General features: G+C 38.2%; 1 protein-coding gene across 3 annotated transcripts in view; it reads left to right on the top strand.

The window, feature by feature from the left end:
* Nucleotides 1-22,542, top strand: part of LRRC4C (leucine rich repeat containing 4C) — a 162,551-nt gene that overhangs the window by 103,959 nt on the left and 36,050 nt on the right. For 2 of the 3 annotated variants that reach the window (XM_090267574.1, XM_090267575.1), the window contains one exon: nucleotides 1,356-1,441. The exons of the other annotated variant lie outside the window; for it this stretch is intronic. The gene's annotated coding sequence lies outside the window, so the exon portion shown is untranslated. The remainder of the gene's footprint in view (nucleotides 1-1,355; nucleotides 1,442-22,542) is intronic. 3 annotated transcript variants of the gene reach the window in all.

A 22,542-nucleotide genomic window follows, 5' to 3' on the forward strand; every position in this document is an offset into this window, starting at 1 on the left:
ATATTATATGGAGTGTCATGTGTCACACTGCCACACAGGGGAAAGGAGGGTGAGAGTAAGGACCTTTGTATACCATCCTGCAGAGGAAGAATGGTAGCAGGACAGTAAGGAACCTTCTTAGTTCGAAGCAGAAAACATCGTTTCCAGGTTGACCATGACTACAGAGAACCTTAAAAAATTACTGAAAAGACACTATTTACCAGATTGATATGCCAGTACTACAGTTTCAGGATGTGTAGTGGTAAAACTATTTGGTCAAGTACGTTTGGTACTTGTGATGTGTCTTATAGCCCCTTTATGTGGATATTAATTCAAGCATATTACTTTCTTAGATAATGATTCAGCAAAAACACAAATCCAGTCCCCATCCCTTCCCTCCTTCCTTCTTTTGATCTTCTTTTTCCTTAGAATCACACAGAGGCAAATTTAATGGTGGGTGCACCAGGGGTCCAATATCTTCTTCTGCACCTGGGGCCTTAACCGACCTTAATCCACCTCTAGGAGCACAGACTTTCCGGCTGACAGAGCTGGGTTATTAGTTATAACCCATGTCCCCTTATGTGCATTACTTCTTCATCCTCAGTTTCCTGAACTGCAAAGTGGGAATGATAATAATACCTATCTTGTGGATTTGTTGTGTGGGCTAAACTAGCTAATGAACTCAAAGAACTTCACGTGATGTTTTGTAGATAATAAGCACTCAACAAATAAGTCATAATTCTTGTTTCTTTCTCTAGTCAAAATTAAATTGTCTTTGTGTTCCAATAACTCAGATTCCAAGTCAAGCATATTAATGACCCTGGGGAAGAAATCCCACAGTAAAGCAATAGGAAAAACTTTCTTTCCCTACGCAGGCAAAGTTTATTTACCTGGATTCTCTCTCTTGTTCCCCCTCTCTCCCTCCTCCCCTCCCTTTTTTCCTTTTTTCTTTCTCTAATAGCAAACTGATTTCTCTGTTGTATGAAGCGGCAAATTAGAGATCTTGGCTCTGGGTCTCTTCGCCCTTTCCCATGAGCACTCATCCTTCGGCCCTGGCAGCCTATTGCTCTGCTCTTTCTCTGCCTTTGCTTGCTTACATGTGCATCGCCATGCTGAAGCCATCCTGCTAGACAGATCGCGGAAGATAGATACATGAATCAGAAAGGAATATGTCATTGAGGTGCAACTCGTCTAAGGAGACAAGATAAGAGAGATACACAATTCTGCAGAATTCAAGATGGAAAAGGAGAAATCTCATTTCAGCATTGTAGATAAAGGGCTATGGGTACCAGAAAAAGGAAATGTATACCTCTTGCCTTTCTTTTTCTCAGTGACTAAGACATTACTAAAGGAAATTATATAATTTTATTTTTCAGGCATGAGCATGCTGAAATTACTCAAGGGCTCCTGTTATTTGTTCAGAATAAATGGAATATTGTATAAAGCCACCACTGGGTCAAGAGTAAGTACACTTTGACAGGGTTTCCATTGAGTCAGCAGAGAACTTTGCCCATCTCTGACCTAACTCAATTCTTCGCTGCTAATGCTATAAAATCAAAACCATATGAAAAGTGAAAATCAAAAATGTCAGAATGTCATTTTCACTAAAAGGTATGAACTAGTGTGCACTTACATGCTCTAGCAAACACAAACACAGGCTCTGCACACAGACACAAGCGGTACAGAAATGAATTCAGCAGAAGAAACTAGCACGTGTGGGCTAGCAGAGGTGCAGGGACACATTCGGAAGGACTGTTCTTGGTAGGAGTCGAGGAAAGAGGAAATCAACAGTGAGGCGAGAAGAAATTTGGCGCTGATTGTATTCTAAGAGGAGATTACCCCCAGAAATGGGCTCTTTTATGTAGTACCTTTTGCTTTTGATTTGGTTTATGACATTGAGAATAGATTTCAGGTTGTGCTGCCAGAATCCCTCCCACCCACTTAATGCTCCCTCTTACTATATATAATAAGCCAGAGGGTCTCAAAGGTAGAGCATCAGGGGGGGAGGGGGGGCATTTCTGCTTCTAAACAAAAGGTGGAAATTGCTGAGCAAATAATCATATTTATTAATTGTCATATTGTGAAATAAGTGAAAATATTTCTTTCCATGTTTCCATATGTGCTGATGTGACTGGGATTATGTAATAATATATGATTTTTTAGTTAAAAAAATCTTTAAGAACTAATGTCTTAGCTGATTTGATGATTATTTTATTTGGACCATAAATGAAAAGTCAGGTTTTAACAATCAAGTTTTAGAAATTGAATGCACTTTTACTTTAATCATGCTTTCATAGTTATTTTTTTCAGATTTTCGATAATTTAAAATGGTTTGATGCGATTTTCTATTTAATTAGTTACGGTTTATTGTTAAGGTGTCCTTCTTGTAGAAAATGTGTCAAATAAGAGTTGGCTAAGAGGTTGTGATACATCTGTCTCTCTCTCCATCCATCATCCATCTATCCATTCATCTATCTACCTATCATCTATCTTTATGTTTGTACACACACACACACACACACATACACACACACACACACACAGATTCTCAACACTGTTACTAGCTAGTTGTGGCAAAAAAAGATTAAAGTAATCTTTTCCATTCTGCTATTATATCTAATTATAACATCTGAAATGTCAAATTCTAAGGCTTTATGTTCTAGTTTTACCTGATAATGCCTTGGAGCCCTGTCTTCTGCTGCAGGTGTACCATATTTACTCAGTGATCATACAACTGACATGCACATGCTAGATGTGCAGATCTAGATCTTTGCGTCTGGGGCCCTGCCCTTAAGGAGGGCTCAGTTTCCAGGGAGAAGCCGACAAAGTAAGTAGGTGCTTATAGTATAATGTGCTAAGTTATAGTACAAGCCAGGCAGGCCAGAAACTCATGGCGTTTGAACACTTTCTTCTAGGTCTACTACTTTGCTAGGTATTTTACTAGGGTTACTTAACTTAGTGGTCATTGTGGCTATAGGTGTCAAATACTATTTTTACTTTATTGATGAGAAAACTAAGCCTCAAAGAATTAATGTGAATCATGGAGGCCTCAACAGGAAACTGAACAGCTGACAAATTCAAATTAGCACAAGGAGATGGTTTTTCAAAGATAGGGGTGGTTTTGTGAACCAAAAGGTTTGGTGAACCACAAGGTGTAATAAGTAATCTGGGGCTAATAATAGAAGATCTGTCACTATTCCTAAGCCAGGAGAGATAGTGGGAAGGAGAGGTTACAGGTATCGAGAAGGAAAGAGTCATACAGAAAAAGTCACCTTAAAAGCAATGCCATTTGTTTGAAGGTCACAGAGAACCTAGTTGACTGCACAGGAATGGAACCAAGGGAGTACGAGAGGGGACACCCCATAAAATGGAATTATCTTAAGGAGGGTGGGTCCCTTGTAGTACAGGCTTCCCCTGCTAGATATGTGTTCTAGGAACCCATCTATATCAGTGTACCAGCTGGCATTGTTGTGAGAGGCTGCATTCAGCTTTGGTGAATTTTTTTGAAGACTCTTTCAATGCGTTTGCCCATTTTATGATGGGTAATTTACAAGCACACCTGCCCACACTGCACCGAGTGTTCAGCAGTTTTTGACCTATGAATTTTGACCTAAGACAGCATGCCCCCCATTCCCCCCCAATCCCTACTCACCAAATCTTGCCCCAAGTGACTCTTGTTTCCTGGATGAAAGAAGTCCCCAAAAGAAAACGTTTTCCGAATGTGGAAGAGGTGAAACAAAAAATGGCAGAAGCAATAAAAAACATTAAAATCGGTTAGTTCAAAAAATGTTTTGAACTGTGGAAAAAAAACACATCTCAATATATGTATTGCATCAAATGGAGAAGACTTTGAAGGTGACTGAATTTTAATCATGTAAGAATAAATACACACATTTTTTATAAATAAATTCTGGCTTGGGGAGGTCCCCTTGTATATGGCCTGCCTGCCCTCCTCTCCCCTCTTCCAAGCTCCTGCCTATGTCCCCTGTTGGGTGAAGCCCATACACATCTAGAGGGCAAAGGAGCCCATTGATTCAGTGTTAACAAGCTGACCAGGGTGGAGAGAGGGGTCTGGAGGGACAGATATAAGCACATAGGACATTTTGATATTTGCAGCAGATCAGACAGTAGTTTAAGAATGGAATAACTCATCAAGCCTAAGCCCAGATATATTCTAGAACTATTCATGCTTACTTTTATCTTCAGCAGCAAACGGCCACACCTGCTCTAGTTGCTTCCCAGTGGCCATAATTTTGCCACAATCCCTGGCCATGGGCACCAGTGTTTCTAGACTTTCGTTAGAGTCACCTCCAGGTTGCATTCTCCCTTCTGCTCATCATTTCACAACGGCGCTCTCATTTCTCTTTTAAAATAACCAGCTTAGGTGGGCAGAACTGGCACGCACTGTATCCAAATGTGTTTTCAAGTGAATTAATTAGCATTTCCATATTCTTTGGAGGCTCACTTACTCTTCTCTGTTCTTTTCCTGCCATCAGGAAGCACAGCATCCAATTGGCAGTAAAATGACTTGATGGCCTATTTGATTCATGCTGTTTGTGATGTCAGTAATAAAGTACTGGCTTCTCAGTATATAGAACCTTATGTTGGTATCAGAATTTTACCATTTATCATAGCATTCCTTTCTAATGACCACCTTCTAAGGTTGGCCAGTCAGATTCAGGTTCTACTGCTTTATATTTACCAAAATCAAAATTCTTACTCAAATATCTAAACTTTGTATGCAGCTCAGCAACCATCAATACAGGACCTATGGTGTGCCTGGCTGAATGAAGTCTGGGCATAAAAACTTGGGGTACATCAGTAGGCAAAATACAGACAAATATCTCTATTCTTGTCAAGTGGGGGGGAATGGAAAACAATGCAGAGAAAGGAAAGTGAGTTATGGAGTACAGCTGAGTGAGAGAAGTGCTATGTAAAAATAAAAAAGCTGAGCTGGGCAAGGGAGAAGAGCGGTGGGAAAAGAGAAAGTGTGACATTTGAACAAATTGCTTAGGGAGGACCGTATGAGAAAGTGATATTTAAGCCAAGACCAAAAAGAGGTGAGAAAATAAGCTCCAATGATACAGGAGAAGATGGTTCCAAGCAGGTAGAATGGGCAGGAACATGCCTGGTTTATTCAGGGAGTGCCAAGGAGTCCAGTGGGAGTGGGACTGTGATGGGGAGAATTTGGAATTAAGATAAGGAAGGTAAGACACAGCGTTTGTATGAAGGTGTTCAGACCATTGCAAGGACTACGGTTTTTACCCTACGTGAGATCGGCATGCAGTGGTGGGCTTTGATCAAAGAGGATCCTGAGTTGACTTATGTTTCAAGTAATTTTTTTCTCCCTTTTCTTTTGTTAAGAATAGGTTATAGCAGGACAAAGGTCAAAACTGGGAGACATGAAATGATAAAGTATATGTTTTAAGAAGAGCAATTTTAAAAAGAGGAGAATCAAGATAGGATATAACGTTATAACGTTACCTGTTAAAACTCAATCTAATCCTGTTATTCCCCTGCTTAAATATCACATGCGTTTCCTTTCAATGACCTCTCAAACATTGGTTCATTCATTCACCTAGTTATTGAAAAGGTTCCTAAGGAGCTACCATGTGCCAGACAGACACTGTGCCTGACTCAGGTAATGAAACGGTGAACAGCACACATCCTGCCTGCACTCAGGGAGCTGACCTTGGAGGAGAGAGCATCCAAAAGTCCCTTTACTATGTGATACTCCTCAGCTTAATATCTTCATTCTGCACGTGCAGCCTTATTACCTCCCTGGACAGTCCCCAAACATGCCAAACCCATACTTTGAAACCAGGTGAATTTGATCATATTCTTCTTACCTTAAGTGCCCTTGCCTCACCCCCACCCTTCTTTTCCACCAGGAAACACCACGTCAGTCATAATGCCATGTCATTCTTTCTTGAACTCCCCAAACAATGTATCCTGCTGGCATAGCTTTATTGATGGGAGGTGTGCATGCGAAGGACAGAATCTAGCTCAGGGCAGCTGAATTCAGGTGCATGGTGGTGACAGGATAAGGTGTTTTGAGAGGTAAAAATGAATTTGATGGCTAAGCAACGTGTTGGGGAAATAAGAACAGTCTTAAAACAAGGGCTGAAATGCTGCAAACTGAATCTATGGGGAGGAGACCTTGTGTTCCGGCAGCTTTAAGTGGGGCTGTGGTGCTTTTGGATTGGTTAGATCCTTGAAGCTCATCAAGAACAAACTTTTGCATTTTGTATGCAAGAATACTAAAGGGTCAGAATCTGGGTATCCAGGTGGTGTGAATTGCCATCACTTTGTAGAGCTAGCGGTTGGTCTCAAGTTTGAGGCTGCCTTGATGAGACAGTCTCTAACATCCCATGAAAAATGAGTCTCTAATTTTGTTGTGTTTCCTTCTGTGGCCTGTCAGCTTGCATTTGGACAGTGTTTTGTTTGGGTAGAAGAATTCAGCTGTTACTTGGACTAGGTGGAAGACTTCCCAGAGACAAATCAGGACATGATCTCTGCTTTTCCTGCAAGCCTAAATGTTAAGACAGCAAAGAAACCATTAACCTCCTCTTACCATTTTTTTTGCTATGAATTTTGACATCATTTAGCATATCCAGACAACTTTGTGCATTTTCATTTAATGGTAAATTTAGTCAGTGACATTAAGGTCCTTGCTTTGTGGGCAAGCAGCATGATTTAAGTTCAATACCATCAAATCTATTATGCAGCTCCAGCTTTATGGTGTTAGTACTCAAGATGGGGAAGACGTAATTCTTTGAAAGACAGTAAGCTAAAATTTTCTTACCTCGACATGGTCAGGAATGGATGTGTGCATGCAGCCTCTCTTTCTAACTGTATTCTAGATCATCAAACTACCCATCTCACTTTTTACATAATTACTGCAGCAAGTTCTAACAGAAGGAAAGGAGATTTGAGGTTGAAAATTGTAGATTTAGTACCAACCTTATCCCAAAATAGCTCTGTGACTTTAATCAAAGCATTTGATCTCAGTTCCTTCTACTTTGAAATGGAAATATTACTTAGGATTATTTGACTTGTCCTTTGAGAGGATCAAGTAAGTTAACATGGAGGAAAATACTTTATAAACAATAATGCAATAAAAAAACCATTGGCTATTGTTACGAATCATAGTTTTTCTTTTGTCTTTATGAACAGTATTATCATATGATCAGACACTAGACTGCTGTTATGGTTATAGCATAAAAATGAATTAAACACTCATGAGACTCTTTCTGTGGTTCCTTCATAAACATGGCTTTATGCAAAAAAAATTAAAATATTTCTCACACACACTCAAACACACACACATACCCCCCACGGCCACATTCAAAAATACCTCCCTCAGTGTCATCCTTGGCCTTCTGACAGGCTTGGGTGACAATTTTAGAATGATTGTCTCCTGTTTCTTCAGGATTCTAAGATAAATCAATTATTCTAGCATTAAACAACAGCCCTTGGAATATGGCTTCTGCGTGTGGAAGTAACTCTTGGTCTTTAATTTCATTTAAATCATTAAACCCAGGTCAGTAATTGAGGACAAAGGATGAAAAAAGTAGGTTTACATTGTGCACCTGCCATAGTCCATTAGTCTATGAGTTAAATAACAGATTTAGGTTTGTATTCCTCACATACTAGAAGACATTAACCTTATCAGTGGATTCTGTAACCAGAGAATTCTTAAAATAATACAAGTTTTTGCAGGAGGAGGAGTTGAGAAAACTAAGTCTTAGAAAAGAATACCACCTGTACATAGTCACACATTTTGTAAATAAGCCTGAACTAGAGCTCTCTGACTTCAGGACCTATGCTTTTAATTGCAAGACCTTACTGCTTCCCAAATGAAAGAGAGGTAACATATTTTACCAATGGTAGTATCTAGTACCTTGGTTTAAAAATACTTGTGGTCAAGTTTCCCATCATCAACATTTGACCTAAACCATGACACATGTATGAAGAGGATGGCCGAAATGATTTTCTATTTTTACCATGTTTCCCCATCAAAGAATTTTTTGCTTTGCTCCTCTTCCTATGGAACATCACTGATGTTCTATAAGCATCAGCATCTGTGCCCTAAGTTCAGAGGTTTGGGTCCCATAATAATCTATCAACCTTTATAGACAGTCACACAATTAATTGTTCTCCTGGCAAAGATTTGATTTAAAGGATGCTTAGAGTAGAAAAAGCAAACAAATAAGCAAAAAAAAAAAAAAAAAAATAGCAACTAGCAATAAATGATTGTAGGTATTTTTTTTTTCTCTAAAGCTTGATCATTTTTTCCCTTGAACTTACTGCATATATTGAGCACCTACTCTTTGCCAGATGCTTTCCTAGAACCAGGAGATACAACACCTAACCAGATATGTATGATACCTCTAAGGTTGAACATAGGCAATAGCTGTAAACCAACTAACTGACTGCAATTTTGACAAGTGCTGCCAAGAAAAGGCCAACATGGTGTATTATTTTCCTAGGGTTACCATAACAAACTACCACAAACTGGGTGGCTCAGAACAACACAACTTTATTTTCTCATCATCTTTGGATACTAGAAATATAAAGACAAGGTACAGGCAGGCCGTGTCTCTCTGGCCTCTCTAAGGAAGAATGCTTCCTTGCTTCCTCTGGCTCCTAGTGCTTCCTGGCAATGCTTGGTGTTCTTGGCTTGTATGATAGTTGCCTCACTCTAGTCATATGACTTTCTCCTCCTGTGTGTCTTCACATAATCTTTCCTTTGCACATGTATGTTGGTGTCCAAACTTCGCCTTTTGCCAAAATACTAGTCATTTCACATTGGGGCCCAATCTAATGAACTCATTGTAAAAGGATTGTCTTTATAGACTCTACTTCCAAGGAAAGTTACCCTTAATTTCCTTTCCTTTTTGCCAGGCAGTCATTTCCATACTCAAATGTTCTATTCTTGAATATATATATATATGAAATAAAATATCAATAAAGCATAAAAATAACTTATGCTAATAGGTCCTTATCATATATCAAGCACAATATAAATTATTTTAATGAATTGTCTTTTAATTAATAAGGCTATCCAAAAAAAGTGCCTTATGCACATATCTCTAGATGATTCTAATTATTACTGGAATTTCTAATTGTAAGTTTTTGCCTGCTTCACTAAGTTTTAATATCTTAATTTTTTAAAGCCAAGTTTAATGCTGAACTTCTGAGTGATTTTATTTTATGCATTAAGTAAATAATATCAACATGTAAAACAAAAGGATGAAAAGGGTATAGAAATCTGTTTCTGATCAAGTTTGATTGTTAAAATAACTATCAAACTCTAACATTATAAAAATTAATTCCTAAAAATTATTGTAGAATAACATTTTCCATTTTTAATGGCTCTTACAAATAGTTTTCTTTTTAGTATAAGCAATAATTAGAGATCTTAACTGCAACGTCTAATTTGGCCTTTCCCAAAATAGGCTTTGGGGAGCAAATACAAAGGTAAACACTTCAGATAAAAGGAGGCGTGATCCCATTTCTCACTACACAGTATATGTGTCCTCCCCATTGGGAAAGTGTAGAGTTCATTACCATATACATGCTCTGAGAAGTCCTGCGGAAATGAAGTCTCCTTTACTTTTCCACACAATCCCTGAAATGTTTGTAATCACAGACATCCTGTTTAGATTATACGTACTGCATCGTGAGCAGAAAAGACTCTCGCTTTATTTCTTGCTCATGTGTTGGGAAGATAAAGTGAGCCTGACATTTCCACAGGCAGAAGTGTAAATTCACAGGCCAACTCCCACTTGGGGGCCAGTTAGAATGCTTTTTTTTTTTTTTTTTTTTTTCCCCCATACCTTAGATTTCTAATTTCTTAGCAACCAAAAGTCCTTGTAGTAGACCTTGAATTTCTCACAGCATCTGTTGAATCTTGGACGCATTAGCATAGCTTTTGTTTGCACCCCAGAGATACTTTTGAAATGTCCTCCACTCTCTATCTCACTTTTTCTTTCGTTGTTCTTTTTCCTTCCTTTCCTCTCTGCTTGTTTCTACTTCTTCTTCCTTATTCCTCTCTAAGTCGCTTCACTCTGAGGCATATTCGCCCTCAGTTCACTGTGCGCTGAGTGGCTTACTTTCACGGAAGATGTAATTTTGAGACCTTGATTTAAAATAGACACTGTAAATGTTTTCACTAAGGGAGCCTTTGAAAGCGTCTTCTTGGGTACACAAGGTTCTCTGCTTTTGTGTTTACCCTTGGAACAGAGTTAGCATCCAAATTAACGTGCAGCGATGACTGCACTGGAACAAAGCAGGGACTGTGTGATGACTCATTGAGTAAACGGCTTTTACTTCCTTTAACAGTTCGTATGTGTGTGTTGGGTTACAGGAGGATACACACAAATATTCAAAGCAGAAGCCCACTCACACATAGCACGGCTTTAGGTAGTAACTGTTGTCAGGCACAGCCAAGACAGGACTCTGTTTAATAATACCTCACATTCAGGCTTTATCTGAGGCCACTGTATGTATTATATTATCTGTATTTTATTATTTATTGTAAAGCCATGCAAGCATTACTAGAGTATCCTTTACACAAAGAAACTAAAGGTGTCTCCTAACTAAAGTGTAACATAAGCTCATATCTGCAAAAGGGAAGGACACTGAGTAAGTTTCCAAATGAGCATTCCAATAATCCATCAGTAATCAATGCCAGTCAGGGGTTTTTTAGAAAAAAAAAAATTACCTGCCTTTCTATATAATTAATGTCTATAAGGAATAGTATGAAGTGTGGTTTTTACCAGTGATGACACATTTTATATCTTTTTTTTTTTTTTTTTGAAGTGGGAGACTAGTCTTGACCAAGAGATTATAAGATAAGAGCCATAGTAGCTAACATTGTAACTTGACGAGAAAAAGATAAACGGAATCTATACTCATAAATACGTGCCCATTTTCTCCAACTATAAACACAGCACATTGAACAGGCATTATCAAATTAAAGTAGTACACTGCATAGATATACATTTATATACACTTATATATCTACCAAAATACAAAAAGTGCATACATTTCTAGTAAACACTTAACTCAATAATGCAATAAATTTATCTCAGATAATCTTCCTGTCCTAGGATTGACTCTACCCACCTTTCAAATATTTGTACATCCAAACCCTATATCATATGCTATAAGAATTGATCCCCTGAACATAGCTTTAAAATAATATGTACATGTATGTTAATATCTTGTATGCTCTCATGTGCCATGATTTTACTCTTATAGTACTGAAACTCTTCTATAGAAAAATACTGTCTATCACATGACTGGCAAATGAGCTAGTTAACAGGATACATAAACCCTTTCAGAATATGAGGGTCCTACTTAAGAGCTGTCTATGCCCCCGCCCCAAAATGCCTCAATATTATATATTGTTAGGACCTTATATTCACATGTATAACTGTATATAAATATATGTAAAGCTATGGGAGCGCATACTCATTAGCCTTTATAGCTATTATGAATTAAAATGCTCCATGGCAAAGTTATTTTGTAAAAGTCAAGGGTTAGAATTACTCATGCAAAAATTGAAAAGGAAACACTGGAGTGAATCGGAGCCCCAAGGTGACATTACCTTACATAAGGGCAATGTGAAGGTGATGACTTTTAATTAAAATAGAAGTGCTGTGTCATGGCAGAGCACGCATTTGATTTCGCCTACTTGCCCTGCTCACAAATTATAAATTTAAAAGATGTAATTAACAGAAAATTTAAGATTCTCCTTCATTCTGAGTTCTATAAAAGAGTCCTGGCTCCTTCCCTCTCTCAGCCCCAGCCTCTCAGCTGGTGTGGAGCCTTTAAAGTTGTGTATTACACCACATGAGCCAGGGCCATTAATTAGCAAAGCAGGGCTACTATGATCATTAGCTCTGATATGAGGTTTCTCTTCCCCATCTGACCCTTCCCAGAGCAGGAGCATTGGGTTAAGTTGCAGGCAGGAACCTTCGTTTATCCTCCATGCTTCCAGCTTTAATAAGCTCAAAGGAAGTCCCCTGTGTCCTGTGGAGGTTTTCAGGCCCCTTTTCTTCTATTAAATGCAACCGATGTACACAGTTGTGAAGTGGGTTTATTGATTTGCAGCCTCAGGAGGTTTGGACCCAAACCAGAGCAAAATCAAAGAATCCCTTTCTCGTCAGTCCAAAACCTTGTCTGCCACTTTGGCCACTGTACATTCCTACCCAGAACCCCTTTTATTTTTTCACTCTTTGTCCCATGAATCCAATCTAAATGGCTCTCCCCAAAATGTTAGTCCTTTAAGGAACTTGCATCCCTGTCCCTCTAAGTAGCCCTTCTTTAAATTCCATTTAGTCTGTGTTTGATTTTGGCAGGAGCCTTGGAATAACCTCTGCCCTTCAGTAAAACATGCTTTCTCTCCAATCACATTCGCTCTTTTGTTTTCGTATGTACTTCAAATGGCCTTTCCTTGGAAAAGAATATTATACATAAGTTGGTCCCCACCTCAAGACACTGCCCTTTTCTCCTGAATTTGACCAGGGCTCAGTATGAAGCTTCATCCTATCCTGTTCACCCATTTATTTTGCCTTTACTGCTTCCCCACCACTTCTGCAGAGCCCTTTTTGTCATAGAACATCACCACCAGTGATTTCTGTGGGCAAACATGTCCCAAACTAGAAAACGGGGAATTATCTAGGTCCGCCTTCTGCTGGTGTCTTTTTAAAAATTTTCCTTAGTGCCTGGTATTAGTGACTAATTTTCACGTTAACACATTTATCCAAACATAACATCACATGTTTACAAACATCTTGACTGGAGTTAATTAAAGCAAGGGGTATAAAAAAAGCTATTAATTATTAGCCTCATCCCATTATTTTGGGAATATGCAAATGAACAATATTTTCCATTCCCCACCTTCCCTGATGTGCAGGGCTACCACCCACTACATCTGCTTTAATGTTATGGAGAAATATGGTTGAAACAGAGTCCATGTACAGCAGTTTTCCCTGTTGTGGAAACAATTTGAAGAATTCTAAGTCATCTCCTGGGTATAAAACGCTAGGTGTTCTGGAAAACGATCAAAAGTGACCAGGCCAGTGGCCGTCATTGCTGATGAAAATACAGTGGGAGTATTTTAATTGTGCTCTGGGATTTTCATGTTGAAATGCCTCTTTACTTTATTCATGTGAAATCAGTGTAGTCTAAGGGGTTATAATGCAGGGACAGGACTTGTAGGAAGCATTCAGTGAGCCTAGGTTGCGGCTATATGACCTTATAATATAGATACCCTATATTAGTAACTTTGATCTTTTTTGTATGCAACCCATCATAAAAGTACACTTATATCACAACCCAGTTATAAACAGATAAATTTATAGTCTAGCTATAAACGATTTCCAGTGTAAGATATACTCTGATATCTTCCGTTTTATTCTCTTTATTTTATTTAATGCAGGTCATAATCCATAAATTGATTCCATGACCAACTAGTTGTCATTGCCTAGTTTGAAAACCATTTTCTTAGAGGGTTGCAGTGGCTGCAATGTATTCAGATCACATTCCTGTGTCTTATCCTGTTTGATCATCACAGCTGTCAGACAGTGAGGGCTTTTTAAATTTTATATTAATACTTAATATTATAAGAAAGAAAGTATGCATATTGGAAGCGCACTTCCATGACACACTGAGATAACCAACACCCAACCACAGGAAGCTAACAGAGTTCCTCACCTCAGATGCCCCCTGTGTACCCTCCAAGGATGATCACTGTTCTGACTTCCTAGGATCTAGATTGTCTTTGCCTATTTAGATTACATTTGTACATTTGCCCGTTTGCACACTTTACATAAATCTTATAAAACTCTTTGGTATCTAGTTTCTTTTGTTCATATTATATGTGTGAGATTTTTTTATTCATATTGTTGTGAGACTATAGATTACTCATTTTCATTTCTATATAGTATCCCATTGGGTACATATTCTACCATTATCCATTTATTTGTTGGTGTTCATTGGAACATTCTAGTTCGGGCCTATGAGCTCTGAATAGTGATGCTATAAATATTCTGACATGTACCTTTGGTAAACACATGTACACATGTGTATTGGCGATAGCTGCCTAGAACTAGAGTTGTTGAGTGATAGGGCATGAATCCTTAAGTAAGGGTATCATTCTGTATACAACGTTACTGAACAAACCTATGTCCACTTAATTCACAAGCTGTTATGTCTAATTTAGGGTCTTCCTTCTGCCCAAAGAATATTTTCTATTCAGGTTCTGCTGAATTATTTAGGGAAAATATTTTGCCAGTGATTCAAATGTGGGCCCTATAGTTCCAGGAAACAAGTAGGAAAAATATTTTGGTTTCTATTGCTATGTAACAAATTACTACAATTAGATTATCTTAAAATAACATACATTTAATATCTTAGTTTCTGGAGAAAAGATTCTAGTCACAGCTTCACTGGGTCCTCAGCTCAAGGTTTCTAAAAGCTGCAATTAAGACATTGATTGTGCTCTAGGTAAAGTCTGGGGTTACCTTCTAAGCTTAAGTAATTACTGGCAGAATTCGTTTCCTTGTAGCCTAGGACTGAGGTCCTGACTTTCTTGCTGGCTGTCAGTCAGGCCTCATACTCAGTGCCTAGAGGCCACTTGCAGTCCCCTGCCATATGGCCCTCTCACAGTAGCATGGCAGCTTAGTTCTTTATGGACAACAGGAGAACCCGGTGCCTACAATGTCCTAAGTTAGATCTTACATAACATCATGTATTCATCGGAATGATCTCCCATCACCTTTCTGTCTATATAATGTGTCGCATTCAAGATAGTGAATATTCCACCGATTCTGCCATCTTCTATTGTAAGCAAGTTGCAGGTCCCAACTAATACTCAAAGGTTGGGAAGAATATACAATGGTCTTAGAATTGTGCCTACCACAACAGAGAGATTTCTTTTATGTGGTCCTTCTAACCAGATTCCCATAGTACTGCTATGCTATTATAGATCAATTTCTAGTCATAGGCTATATTAACTCTAGCAGCAACTGATAGTCTGATTCATATATCACTTGCTGAACTTCAGAATATATGCATATTCACATGTACATAAATACAAATATGTGACTCTTTTCAATTTCACATCCTTCCCTAAGAATAGAATCAGCCACAGTTTATTCTACACACTTACTATCTTGCTACCAAATGGCTTTATAGTGTAAATATTTTACAAGCCAGTGATTTCTTTAACAAGAGGTTTATATTACCTTACTCTCACCTCTGATATAAATAAGAAGAGATTCAGAACACCAAAGAAGATGGTGACTCCTTTTGAAATTCAGCACACTTTGTTATAAAGCCCCTGAAAGATGGCCAATATTTATTAAAATCAAATCTTCAAAATAATGTGGAACTACCATTCTCTCTGAGCTGTATTATAAAATTTGGTTCAGAATAGATCTGAAACTTTTCATGGGTATAGGTATTCTTTTTTTATTTATTTTTTGACATATAAAAAGACAATATTTATTTTATTCAAACTTTCCTGTAAGAAGTTAAACACAATGATCCCTAGTGGAAAGCATTACCAAAAATGTTAACATTGTTTCACAAATCCCTTTAGTGCCCAGGGTAGAGATATTCTTGCACATGGTAAGGTAGACTGGGCATGGGTAAGACACATGGTGCTTTCTGGGAAAAATGCCAAGCAGTGACTTCAGAAGACTACTATAAGGACTTTTCTTGCTTTGCTCCCTGACAAATGCCATGCCTGCTTAATCGAGGCTAGGTGCAATGAGGTTGCTGCCCTTTATCAAACTATAATGGAAGACAAAAGACAAAAGAGATAGGTAGGGGACGTGATCAGAGGGATAATGGAACTTGTAGATGCGGTGATATAGCAAATGAGAGCATCTCATCCAGAAAGGCTAAGAATAAGTTGGGAGTTGAATCATGTTTCATGAAAAAGATCACAGTGAAGGCCGTATGAGACCAAGTGGTGCTTAGAAGTTCAAATTAAGGTGCCTGATCTTTGGCTTTGGATAGATTGGACAAGAAACCTGGCTCTTCTACTTAACAGATTTGATCAAGTTACTTAACCTTGTTAAGGCATCATTTTCTCATCATGTAAATGATACAGCCTACCTAACAAGTTTGTTACAGTTTTTGATCCTAATAAACACAACAAAATGGGGACATAAGCAGAAGAAATTGTGGCTACGAAGATGAAAAAAAAATCTTGTAAGTTTCTTCTCGTAGGTCATTATCTAATGGGGGAGGGGCATGCTACCCAGGTGAAAGCATAATTACAGCGCACTCAGCCCATTCCTAGAATAGTGGCAAGAAGTCTCAGCCTTCAAGAGAGATCTGAGATAATCAAACAGGTGCTTCCTTGCTCTCCCTCGTACCCTGAGCCTGAAAGAAGCAATTTATTTATCCATTGTATCTATTTCTCTTTCTCTAATTCTGTACTGAAAATTATTAGACTCCATTTTCCTTTAACCTTTCTACCAACGAAAAATGGCAAAATGGAATGTTCTCAACTGTGATACTTATGAGCTAATGAAAATCAAACAGACTGAGTCCCTGGAGCAGAGACAGTAAATCTGGGACTGGAAATGGCTTCTGGTTTAGTAATGGTAGAATGGTCAGTCTTTTTTTTTTTTCCTGCCCCAGTTTCCAGACAATAAAATAACAATGACCATTAAGAAGTCAAAGAAAAGGAACTATAAATATGATCCATTTTCCACTAGCACTTCTTCATAAATATTTAAACAACTGAATTCTTGGACAAAGTAGAGTCTTTATAGTTTTCCTGGTCTTCAGGGACAGAATGTTAGGGGAAACATACTATGCTTTCTGCTTCTGCTCTTCATTTCAGCAATGGTTTTAGGATCAGAAGTCAACAGGGAAGAAAGGGACAAAATCTTTATCTGTGTCACAGTATCAGTTGCTTCTGTCTTCCTCTGTAGATCTGGACAGACATAGAATTTGTGGCAATAGTTTCAAATCAGATGATATGAGGACAAATGAGTGGGAACAAAAGATCTCTGGTTAGGGTAAGGTTCCTGCACATAACTTAGGCAATTGGTATTTGTTTTTTATTAATAATGTTTTTTGTATTATATTTCTCTTGACTTGCCATCCATAAAGAATGGTCTTTAAAAGACCACCAAGAACTTATATTTGTTACAAACATTAAGTTGGAATAAACAGGCAAACTGACTGTTTTTCAAGCTTTTAACCAGTCAGATCAGCTGACTGATTTTTATTACATGGAACCAGATGTTTCAAACACTCTGATGAAAACAGTTATGAAAGGGAAAATATAGGGCATACAAAAAAGATGAACAACTAAACAAAAAGGCCAAGATAACAATGCAAAGCCTGCATTTGCTAAAATAAAAACATGAGGACTTAAAGACTTATTGAGACTAGCTAGCAGGACACTACTGAAATGGAAAAAAAAATCCCTTTCAATGACTTATTTTTCACCCAAATTACTGGATGTTTTGTATTTTCCTAACCTCTGTGTCTTATCACATATGCACCTTTCCCAACTCCACACACAAACATGTATTGCCCTTAGATCTCAATCTCCCAGAGCCTGTAAATAGTTAAGCACTGATGTATATCCTTTCCTCTACTTTTATTTTTTTAAGTAGGTTTTGTTGATTATGCTATTATAGTTGTCCCAATTTTTTCACCTTTGTCCCCTTTTACCTGGTATACCCCTTCCCTCCAGCAATCGCCCCTCTTAGTTCATGTACATGGGTCATGCATATAAGTTCTTTGGCTTCTCCATTTCCTATACTTCTCTTAACATCCCCCTGTCTATTTAGTACCTGCCAATTAGGCTTCTTAATCCCTGTACCTTTTTCCCTTTTCTACCCCTCATTCCTCCCCACTGATAACCCTCAAAATGATCTCCATGTCTATGATTCTGTTCCTATTCTAGTTGTTTGCTTAGTTTGCTTTTTGTTTTTAGATTCAGTTGTTGATAGTTGAGAATTTGTTTCCATTTTAATGTTCATAGTTTTTATCTTTTTTTTCTTAAATAAGTCCCTTTATCACTTCATGTAATAATGACTCGGTGATGATGAACTTCTTTAGCTTTACCTTGTCAGGGAAGCACTTTATCTGCTCTTCCATTCTAAATGATAGCTTTGCTGGATAGAGTAATCTGGGTTGCTTTTGATCACTTTGAATACTTCTTGCCAGTACCTTCTTGCTTGCAAAGTTTCTTCTGAGAAATCAGCTGATAGTCTTATGGGAACTCCTTTGTAGGTAGCTCTGTGCTTTGCTTTTGCTGCTTTTAAGATTCTTCCTTTATCTTTAATTTTTGGCATTTTAATTATGATGTGTCTTGGTGTGCTCCTCTTTGGGTCCAATTTGTTTGGGACTCTCTGTGTTCTCTGGACTTGTATGCCTACTTTCTTCACCAAATTAGGAGAGTTTTCTTTTATTATTTTTTCACATAAGTTTTCAATTTCTTGCTCTTCCTCTTCTCCTTTTGACATTCCTATGGTTCAGATGTTGGCACTTTTGGGGATGTCCCAGAGTCTTCTTATTCTCTCCTCATTTTTCTTTTTTTTTTGAATTAGTATTTCTTCATTCTGTTTGGTTGACTATTTATTTATTCCTTATGTTCCAAATCATGATTTGAACCCTGGCCTGCTTCCCTTGCTGTTGGTTCCCTGTGGCGTGTTCTTTATTTCACTTAGTGTAGCCTTCATTTCTTCCCTTATGCTTTTGCCATACTCAGTGACTCCTCTGAGTGTCCTTAACACCAGTGTTTTGAACTCTGCATCTGATAGGCTGTCTGTCTGTTTTGTTTAGTTCTGTTTCTGAGGTTTTGTTCTGTTCTTTCATTTGGATCACATTTCTTTTCTCCTCAATTTGGTAGCCTCCCTGTGTTTGTTTCTGTGTGTTAGGTAGAGCTGCTTTGACTCCCTGTTTGGCACACCTATTATGTTGTATGGGGTGGAGCCTTAGGTAATCGCCAGGGAGGGGCAACCACTTTGTCGTTCTGCATGTGGGGGGCAGGGATTGGAGAGGGAACAATGCGACTGCCTGGCTGCTTGAGGCTTGTTTAGTACTCACCCTGTTTCCAGTCATTTCACCCACTTCTCACGTGTAATTGGCGACCCTCTAGCTGTTGCCCTGGAGGTGGTTCCCAGAGTGGGTGGGTTTGCTTATGTTTTATGACTGTACAGGCCCTATAAATGGACTCTCCTGAGAGACGGGCAGTTTCTTCCTTTCCCCCAACCACCACTGGCTTTTACAGCCAGAAGTTATAAGGCTTTATTTTCCTGGTTCTGGAGCCCTGAGCTGCATGGTCTGGCCTGGGGCTGGGATCACTCGATCTACCACATGAGCATGTGGGACCTCTAGCTGCTGCTGCCGCCTTATTGCCACAGCCTTGCTGCCTCCACACTGCATCCTCTCTGCCCCAGCTCCCTGTCTCTGCCCTCCTACCCATCTGGATGACTATGGCCTTATTAAACCCTTGGTTGTCAGATTTCCATACAGTTCAATTTTCTGGAACTTCTGGGTGTTTTTGTTGTTGTTGTTGTTTGTTTGTTTTTTAGGTTAGTTGTCATCCTTCTCATGGTTGTTCAAAGAGGCAAAACATGTCTACCTATGCCTCCATCTTGACCAGAAATCCTTCTCTAATTTTTAAATAACCCCAAATTTACCTTTCTTTCACCAGCTCTTTTAGAAATAAAAGAAACTTTAAAAATATTTAAACCTTGAGAATTGTTGCTGATTAAAAAATAATTTTTATCTATCAATTTTGGAGCCTTATTCTCAAGTCAATAGTTTAACTGTCATCTTCATTATCAATCACAATGTGAAACATAACCAGACAGAAATCAGATTAAAATTTGAAATTTGAGAGGGAATATATACATGGAATTTCTATATTTATGTACTCCAAGGCACTGTGGTAAGTAACTGAAATATGCATAGTACATCATTTTCAAATTTTTGAACTTACATTAAGATTTCCGCCTTCCCAAACCCAGGATCAATTATTGCTGGGAAGCCTGAAGTCATGGACCAGAATGTGGGCATGGCTGGTTTCTTCTCTATATTGTAACCTAGTTTTCTCCTTCTCTTCCCCTCTCATCTCCCTACTCCTGGTTCTGATTCTTCTTTGTTTGGTTATGGTTAGGGAAAATAAGTAAGAGGTGGGAAGAATAGCTCTTGCTGACATCACTATCTTTGAGTTTGCCAGACATTTGAAATTGATTTTCTTATGGTGGCCTTCATGTCCATGTGTCCATTTGTGAGTCATCCTTCCTCTCTCGTTCTTCCCTTCCTTGGCCTTGCTGAGAGTGATGCTTTCTTCCTTAACACATAACTTACTCTATCCCCAGCCCCTCAGATCCAGAAGTTCTTTCAGATTCCCTCTGGCACGATATTTACTTCTGGAGGCAACCCTCTTGCACAGGATTGAAAATATCTTCAAGGCTCTTTCCAGAAACTCATGTGTGTGATTTCAAACCCTGGAAATTTTTAGGATGAGATTATACACATCCTTCTATGCCTGCTCCACTATGCCATCTGAGCTCTATCTTTAGTCTTGTGAGAGTGGGCCGGATTGCTTCTGCAATGTTATTTGGGTGGTGGGTGATTGTAAGTCATAGCCCAATGACAGTTTACTCTTCTTGAAGCCCCTCTCTACTAAGCTGAAGGATAGGATGCAAAACCACCCATCACATTCCTCAGGAGTGGGACTCATAGGATAACTCTCTCCAAAGAAATCTTCATGAGCTTTCCCTGGTTCACTGATGTCTTTGCTGTCTCTAAGGGATTATGAGCAGTGCAATCACTTGTGACCATCTCCATTGTAACTGCGTCATCTCTGGTGCCTCAGTTCCTTGGCCAAAACCTCCATTTCATTATTCTCTCATTCACATAATAACACATAGAGGTGTAATTTAGGTAGTGCTTTTGTGACAATATAAAGTGTTCTTAATTTTGTTATTTAGTAATTATTTGAGTGATTTATGTGCCAAACATTACTCTAAGCTCAGGAAATAAGAGTGAACAAGCTATACAACATCCTTCCATTCATGAAGCTTATATTTTGTTTGAGGTAGAAATGTGGATTAAAAAAGAGAAAAATAAATAAATAATGTAATTTCAGGGAAAAGAGATGCGTCACAATGTGCAGGTGAGTATGGGGTTCTTATATGGAAGTTTGTGAAGAAAAATCTGTGATAAAGTGACATTTATACATGAGTTATTAAAATTACTGAGAATAAAAATGTACATTTTAATATAGATAAGCACATCTGGAGAACTATGAATAATATGCAATGGAAATTTTGATATACATTTATGATTCTTCCTCCCTTAAGAAATGGATAGAGATTCTCATCTCTTCTAGGGAATATTTCCTGATCTTATACAGTCACATCCCCTACATTTCTCTTCAATGGATCCCGCCCAGCTGGCCTGCACTGTGACCTTGTGTCAGGGCTCTTATTACATTTGTAGATTATTCTTAGTCTGTGCTAATGAGATCGCTCAGAGTTCGCTTTGAGTATCACATCTTAATCAGTTGATTTCTGCAGACGTTTTCTTTCTCCAGATAAACTCTTCAAAGTGCCTGCTGCTCAGTGCTCATTAACCTGGGAATGGCTTCTCTAACTCAAATTTAAAAATTCTCTTCAATATCTATGGCGTCTGTTCTGATCAGGATCCTCCAAGCAGTAATAAAGGGAGGAGGGTTTTAGACTCCTCAATTAAAAAAAAAAAAAAAAGTCAATGACCAAATTTCTACCTGCAAGGGGATTTCCCTTTATATAGAAGTAGTACAGACTTTACTCCCTAGCAATGTGACAGAATTAAGATCCCTCCTAACTCCACCATCTGTCGGATTACCACTTAATCATTTCATGCTCAATCAACTATAGGTGACTTAAAATAGTGAAATAATCAGTTAATGAGTAAATGAATGAATAAATAGATGAATATTCATCAACTAAGAAGATTTTTTTGTAAACTCTTTTCCTACTTTTAGCCCACAGTTGATTGGATACAGGCTTCATGATCAAGACAGCACCCCTTATTTAAACATAATGAACATAGAGCCAAATGTCAGTCTAAACATCTACAACATTTTTCCACTTGCTGATAGATATTAGGTTGGTGACCTGTGTTTCTACAGAATTGCCACTCTGATGGATTTTATTAAAGATCTTTTGGATGCAAATTTGTTCTAATTCAGAGCCAGAGAGCAGCAGCTCCTCTCTTCACCCTTGCCAAATTTCACATGCCAGGGGATGTATTTTCTTGATATATTTTAAGCTTGCTGGAATAAGGCTGATTCTATATACTATTGGTTTTGAAATACCAAATCCTCAAATTTGCTTTGCTCTTATGGGGCAAAATGATAAACTTTATGCCATAATTGATAAATTGAAAATATAGATGCAAATAAATGTAGGTTTAGATGTTGAAATCATTCTGAAAAAAAGATGAGCTTATTTAAAAATAAGCTTGACAGGCACTTACCAGAAGAAATACTGGGCAGACACTCTGGAATGTCTTATGGGA

Source organism: Furipterus horrens, unplaced genomic scaffold (genome assembly GCF_987537825.1).
Source record: "Furipterus horrens unplaced genomic scaffold, mFurHor1.1.pri manual_scaffold_2, whole genome shotgun sequence".
Lineage (NCBI taxonomy): Eukaryota > Metazoa > Chordata > Mammalia > Chiroptera > Furipteridae > Furipterus > Furipterus horrens.